Below are 8384 nucleotides of genomic sequence, written 5' to 3' on the forward strand. Positions count from 1 at the left end.
ATCACGGCTGCTCCATCCCCACAGCGCCGCCTTAACCTGCTCCATCGGAACCCCAACATCCTCACCGACTCCTCGAACAAAGCCGAGGCCTACTCGGCGCCACCAAAGAGGTTATACACTCATTGCATCGCACCTTCTCCTTAACTCGACCTCCGGGCACCGACGGTGATCCATCCCGCACCCCCATGGCGTGGCTACCTCGAAGCCGGTGCCGCGGGCGACATCTCCACGGCGGCTCTCCCCTAGTGCGAGGCCCCTTCGACGACGGCGGCCATACCATCCGAATCTGTTGCTGTTGCTCTGGCTCTCGCTCGCGCTGTTGCTGCTCCGGCTCTCGCTCGCTCGCTCGCATTGCTGCTCTGCTCTCCCCCGTGCTCGTGTTGCTGCTCTGCTCTTGCTCTTGCTCGTGCTGCTGATGCTGGTACACTGGCTGCTGTAGCTGCACAAGTTGCTACTCTGGCTCTAGTTCACGCTGCTCCTCCAGGCGCTGCTGCTCCGGCTACTATCTGCTATTGTGTTCCCCGTTGATTGCCTGCTGATTTAGATCATTGTTTCTGTACTACTAGTGCTCGAGCGACCTAAACTACATGTGAAGTGCTTCTGTGCTACCAGTGCATTCAGTTTTGACAGTAACATTCAGATTCCACAATAAATTTCAGTTTCGACAGTTAAGTCTAGAGTCAACAGTTGTAGTCAGGTGTTTTTTGGTGATGTAGATTTTACATCTATCACTATTGGTAATGTATTTTACATCATCTATTGGAGATGCTATTAGAATCCCTCTTGAGATTAACAATGTCTGTCTTGTACTGCTTCAGCCTCGACGTCTTACGGCTCCTCAGAGCTGCTCCAACGACGGAACAATCCATCACAACAGAGCAGTGCCCTGGATGCCGTCTATAGATTCCTCAGATCTTCCTCCACACCTCCGACAACCTCCTTTGCCTCAACTTCTTCAGCAACCAACCCAATGATGCCGAGGTCGACACGGCTACGGCAAAGAGGTTATGCACTTGTCGCATCACTTATTACTCTACATTCATGTATATCCATTAGGGCTATTTTGGTTCAATGGGAAAACTAAAGGAAAACATAGCAATAGGAAATTTTCCTATGTCACTCTACTATTCAATTATTCATGCATTTTGTTGAAAGGAATGGAACAAAACATCCACCGGGACCTACTTTTCAAAATCCTATGCATGAAAACAAGACCAAGCGCATTAGTGGCAGCATAACATTCTAACTGTACACGCTTTCATATGGTTTTGCTTTAATTTGGGCATGTTTCTTTGCATTCCTCTGCTCTTCCAATTCCTGTGAACCAAACACCCTAGTTGGCAGAAATCCTGTGTTTACAAATGCTCTGTTTCCCACGTGCATTCCTATCCTATTCCGGTGTTTTTCCTATCTGTGCGTTTTTAGAATCCTGCAAGTCAAATGAGCCCTTACAGAATTACTTCAGTTATAGGTAGGTGTCAAAGAAAAGTTGTGTGGTTTGTCCTGCTCCTGCCGTGAAGTCGTCCAATTCACCTGAGCTGCTCCATCGACAGAAGCATCTACCAAACCAGACATCACGACTCCTGACCGTCTTTTGCTGCCTTAGATCTCCTTCCCTGGCGCCGGCACCCACAGCAACGACATCACCATCATCGACTCAGTAGATGAACCTGAGGAGTACACGGGTCCACAAGAGAGGTTGCACTCTTTTGTTTCTGCTTATGTTATGCATTGCTTAACATTACCTGCTACTTTATCGTCCTGTTCACCTCTTAGACTCCAAGTCAGGTCCAAATTAATGTTCAAACTTGAGTTTCAAAATTAGTTGTGGGACACATACCGAGGTAGCAATGAATAGTATCCCTGTCTATTATCTGGTTCACCTTGGGTATTGTTCATCTTGGGTGGGAAACAAATAGTAAAGGAATCATCATCTGTCTTTTATTAAATTAAAGCTATCATCAGCCTGCTATCATTATTTCTGGATCCATCCACTGGTTGTTACCATCACTCTAGATTTCTGCATGCTCTCCTTACATAATCTCACTATAATTTTTCCGTATGCATGTCAGTTATTGTACACACTCATGCTGAACATGTAGAGAAAAAAGAGAAGAGGTTTGCGCGGCAATACAATGTCATGCAGACATTGCTCCATGGTGGGTTCAATGGAAAACCCTCCCCCCTCTCTAGATTGTAATCCAGAGGAAGATATCTGTTCTGAGGCGGATTCAGACGCAGTTGACCACTCCTATTTACCGCCAAAGGTGTTTCCTCTAACTTGGCACGATGATGTTAGTCATATCATGCATATGTTGCCTTGTAGTGCCTACTTTCGACATCATATATGTCATCTGCTTAGTTTAGACATGTTCTGTAATGCCACCTGTTTAGTTTCTATATCATATATGGGAATTATGCAGTCTCATCTCTTTTAGCCAGCCATAATATATGTGAAAATGCAATGCCATCCTGTTTAACCAGGCATCATATATTTGAATGATATCTTGCCCATCCTTTTTTTCAATACATTTCCATTTGTCGATAATGTTTGTACATTAAACTACTCTTCCTGTGAATCAACCATTTGAGTGGGTGATTGAAAAATCTGGAGTGAAAACAAGGTCTTCAGAGCAGGCAGTGCTACCTGTCGAAGCAGATCTCTTGCTGGGTCCCGATAGCTCCTTAGAGATGGATTCAGAGGCAGATGACCAGTCCTATTCCCCCACCGAGGTGTATGCTCTAATTTGGCACGGTTATACTGCTCATATCATGCATATGGTGTCTTGCATTGCATAGTTTAGACATCATATACACAATATTCAACACCATATTCTTAGTTCAGACATCATATATGTGAATGCCCTCTTCTTACTTAGATAACATGCATGTGAATTATGTCATGCGAACCTGTTTACTAAAGACATCATATAATTATCTCATGCCATAATGTTTAGTTAGTCATCATATCTTTAAATTATGTCATGCTATGCTATCCAGTTTAGATATACATCATATATGTGAAATTATGTCATACTATCTTTTTTAGTTAAACAATATACATGCCACCTATTTCGTGCCCTCTTTTTTCCACACTATCTATTGCATCTGTCTCTCATACAATGTCTGTACATTCAACTATGTTTCATGTTTATCAGCCATTTAAATTGGAGCGGGTGATGGCAGTACCTAGCGGAGTAAAAACACGGTCTTCAAATAAAATAGTGTGTCGGTGGGAAACGACACCTATGGGATCACAAGAATCCCTACTACGGTTGGGGGGTGCTGGATTGTGAGGAGAGCAGGATCAGCAGTCAGTACGAGCACGCGGATCGTTTACCCAGGTTCGAGCCGCAGAGGTGTGTAATACCCTAGTCCTGCTTTTACGTGTGTATTGTGTTCTAGAGGTTCTTGAACTAGCTACAATGGGCGTGATACGTCTCGGTCGTATCTATAATTTATGATTGTTCCATGCCAATATTATTCACTTTCATATACTTTTTGGCAACTTTTTATATTATTTTTAGGACTAACATATTGATGCAGTGCCCAGTGCCAGTTCTTGTCTGTTGCATGTTTTTGTTTCGCAGAAACCCAATATCAAATGGAGTCCAAACGGGATAAAAACGGACGGAGATTTTTTTTGGAATATTTATGATTTTCTGGAAGTGAAATCAATGCGAAACGGTATCCGAGGTGGGCACGAGGTAGGAGGGCGCGCCCCTGACCCTCGTGGTCCACCCGTAAGGCGGTTGATGCTCTTCTTCTGGCAAAAGAAAGATAATTTTATGACGAAGATCTGGGCGAAAGATTCACCCCAATCGGAGTTACGGATCTCCAGATATAAAGGAAACGGTGAAGGGGTCGAATCTGTCAACGCAGAGAACGCAGAAACAGAGAGATAGATCCAATCTCAGAGGGGCTCTCTCCCCTCCCAAGCCATGGGAGCCAAGGACCAGAGGGGAAACCCTCCTCCCATCTATGGAGGAGGTCAAGGAAGAAGAAGAAGGGGGGCTCTCTCCCCCTTGCTTCCGGTGGCGCCGGAACGCCGCCGGGGGCCATCACCATCACCGCGATCTTCACGAACACCTCCGCCATCTTCACCAACACCTCCATCACCTTCCCCCTTCTATCTACAGTGGTCCACTCTCCCGCAACCCGCTGTACCCTCTACTTGAACATGGTGCTTTATGCTTCATATTATTTTCCAATGATGTGTTGCCATCTATGATGTCTGAGTAGATTCCTATTGTCCTATCGGTGATTGATGAATTGCTATGATTGGTTTGAGTTGCATGTTTTATTGGTGCTGTCCTATGGTGCCCTCCGTGTCGCGCAAGCATGAGGGATTCCTGCTGTAGGGTGTTGCAATACGTTCATGATTCGTTTATAGTGGGTTGCTAGAGTGACAGAAGCTTAAACCCGAGTAAGGGGATTGTTGCGTATGGGATAAAAGGGGACTTGATACTTTAATGCTACGGTTGGGTTTTACCATAATGAATCTTTAGTAGTTGCGGATGCTTGCTAGAGTTCCAATCATAAGTGCATATGATCCAAGTAGAGAAAGTATGTTAGCTTATGCCTCTCCCTCAAATAGAATTGCAATAGTGATTACCGCTCTAGTAACATAGTCAGTTGCCTAGGGACAATTCCACAACTCCTATCACCACTTTTCCATACTCGCTATATCTAATTTAGTTGTGTCTTTATCTAAACATCCCCTACTTTTTATTTACATGTTCTTTACTTTCTTGCAAACCTATCCTTTCACACCTACAAAGTACTTCTAGTTTCATACTTGTTCTAGGTAAAGCAAACGTCAAGCGTGCGTAGAGTTGTATCGGTGGTCGATAGAACTTGAGAGAGTATTTGTTATACCTTTAGCTCCTCGTTGGGTTCGACACTCTTACTTATCTAAAGAGGCTACAACTATCCCCTATACTTGTGGGTTATCAAGACCTTTTTCTGGCGCCGTTGCCGGGGAGCAATAGCGTGGGGTGAATATTCTCGTGTGTGCTTGTTTGCTCTATCACTAAGTAATTTTTATTTGCTGTTCTTAGTTGTTCTCTATCTTTAGTTATGGATATGGAACACAAAATACCAAAAAAATTAGCTGTACTTGCTACTCATGAGGATGGGGTAACTCCTAAAACCTTTGATTCTCATTATGCGAGAGATATTATATACTACTTTGATAATCCTGAGAAAACCCCATTCAACTTTATAATGGGAGTAACGGTGGATCAACGTGAATACTTTAGGGATTATCGCTTGACACAAAAAGGGAAACTATTATGGGATCAAATTAATATGTTGAAGTGGTATGCTAGACAACTATGCTCGGAATATGATTATACTTGTTGCTCTAGGATGAATGCTCCACACCTCCCCTTTTCATGCAAATTTAATGATAATAAATCCTTAGCTTCTTATGCTAATGGTATATATGATTACTATGATGTGGAACAAATTGAAGAATTTGTTGCTTTTATGGGTGCTTATGAAATTGAATTCATGTTTAAAGAGTTTGAGGATTTTGATGATGCTTGTTATAGATCTAAAATTTTTTCTATCCTCAAATATTGCTATGAGAATTATAAATACAATTATGAAATTGATACACTTATTAAGAAAGTCTCCGCTGTCCAAGAAGAGACTAATATTTTGCAGGAATCTATGGAAGAAGAAATTGATGAAACTATGAGCTCATTGGATGAAAAAGATGAGGAGGAGAGCGAAGAACAAGAGGAGGAAGAGCGGATTGATCACCCGTGCCCACCTTCTAATGAGAGTAACCCTCCAAATCATACATTGTTTAATTCCCCTTCGTGCTTACCGAAGGATGACTGCTATGATGATTGCTATGATCCCATTTATTCTTTTGAAATATCCCTTTTTGATGATGCTTGCTATGCTTGTGGCCAAGATGACAATATGAATGATGCTTATGGAGATGAACTTGCTATAGTTCCTTATGTTATGAATGAAATTGTTGCTATTGCACCCACGCATGATAGTCCTATTATCTTTTTGAATTCTCCCGACTACACTATATCGGAGAAGCTTGCACTTATTAAGGATTATATTGATGGGTTGCCTTTTACCATCGCACATGATGATTTTGATGAATATAATATGCATGTGCTTGCTGCTCCTACTTGCAATTATTATGAGAGAGGAACTACATCTCCGCCTCTTTATGTTTCCAACACAATGAAATTGCAAGAAACTGCTTATACTATGCATTGGCCTTTACTATGTGTGCATGAATTGTTCTTTTATGACATGCCGATGCAAAGGAAGAGAGTCATACTTCGTTGTTGCATGATATATGTTACTTTGTGCTCACTACTAAATTACAAATCATTGTTAATTAAAATTGGCTTTGATATACCTTGGGATCCGGGTGTGTTCACTACTTGAGCACTAAATGCCTAGCTTAATGGCTTTAAAGAAAGCGCTGCCAGGGAGACAACCTAGAAGTTTTAGAGAGTCATTTATTTCTGTTGAGTTCTTTCATATAGTTTAAAAACAAAAAAAATAAAGAGGGGAACCTAAAACTTTTCAAAAAGGAAAGTGAAAGTGAGAAACACAAGCATTGTTGAAGTGGGAGCTAGCCTTGAACTTTGTTCATGCTCACGGAAACTTTGTGAATCTTGATTACAGAAACTTTTCAACAAAAATAATTATCCCCATGTATAATTTCATTGTATTATAAAAATAATGTGCCAAGGTTTGCCTTTAGGATGTTTACAATGCTTGTTGGGTTGTACGGTGCAGGACAGAAACTTTGGCTGTAGTGCGCGATTTTACATTTTTAACTGGAGCGTCAAATGGTTCTGATTCATTTTGCACTGTCTTTCTGTACAACGTGTTTATTTTTTATAATTTTGGTAGAATTTGTGGGGTACCAGAAGTATGGTGGATGTTCAGATTGCTACAGACTGTTCTGTTTTTGACAGATTCTGTTTTTGATGCATAGTTTGCTTGTTTTGATGAAACTATCAATTTATATTAGTGGATTAAGCCATGAAAAAGTTATTTTACAGTAGACACAATGCAAAAACAAAATATGAATTGGTTTCCAACAGTACTTAGAGTAGTGATTTGCTTTATTATACTAACAGATCTTACCGAGTTTTCTATTGAAGTTTTGTGTGGATGTAGTGTCTAATCGAGGATGTTTCGATGTGAGAAGAAGGAAGAGAGGCAAGAGCTCAAGCTTGGGGATGCCCGAGGCACCCCAAGTAAATATTCAAGGAGACTCAAGTGTCTAAGATTGGGGATGCTGGGGAAGCATCCCCTCTTTCTTCAACAAGTATCGGTACGTTTTCGTATTCGTTTCGTTTATGCATTATGTGCAAGTCTTGGAGCGTCTTTTGCAATTAGGTTTTTATTTTTTCTTTTATGCACCATGCTGGTATGAGATAGTCCTTGGTTGATTTATAGAATGCTCATTGCACTTCACTTAAATCTTTTGAGTGTGGCTTTATAGAATGCTTCATGTGCTTCACTTATATCATTTGAAGTCTGGATTGCCTGTTTCTCTTCATTTAGACAACCGCCATTTGTAGAATGCTCTTTTTCTTCACTTATATTTGTTAGAGCATGGGCATATCTTTTTTAGAAAGAATTAAAATCTCTTGCTTCACTTATATCTATTTAGAGAGATGACAGGAATTGGTCATTCACATGGTTAGTCATAAAATCCTACATAAACTTGTAGATCGCTGGATACGATATGTTTGATTCCTTGCAATAGTTTTGCGATATAAAGATGGTGATATTAGAGTTATGCTAGTGGGTGGTTGTGGATTGTAGAGACACTTGTGTTGAGGTTTGCAAGTCCCGTAGCATGCACGTATGGTAACCGTTGTGTGACAAATTTGAAGCATGGGGTGTTTCTTTGATTGTCTTCCTTATGAGTGGCAGTCGGGGACGAGCGATGGTCTTTTCCGACCAATCTATGCCCCTAGGGGCATGTGTTGTAGTACTTTGCTTCGAGGGCTAATAAACTTTTGCAATAAGTATATGAGTTCTTTATGACTAATGTGAGTCCATGGATTATACGCACTCTCACCCTTCCATCATTGCTAGCCTCTTCGGTACCGTGCAATCCCCTTTCTCACCTCGAGAGTTGGTGCAAACTTCGCCGATGCATCCAAACCCCGTGATACGATACACTCTATCACACATAAGCCTCATTATATCTTCCTCAAAACAGCCACCATACCTACCTATCATGGCATTTCCATAGCCATTCCGAGATATATTGCAATGCAACTTCCATCATCATCATATTCATGACTTGAGCATTCATTTTCATATTGCTTTGCATGATCGTAAGATAGCTAGCATGATGTTTTCATGGCTTGTCCGTTTTT

This window comes from Triticum dicoccoides, chromosome 7B (assembly GCF_002162155.2).
Source record: "Triticum dicoccoides isolate Atlit2015 ecotype Zavitan chromosome 7B, WEW_v2.0, whole genome shotgun sequence".
NCBI lineage: Eukaryota > Viridiplantae > Streptophyta > Magnoliopsida > Poales > Poaceae > Triticum > Triticum dicoccoides.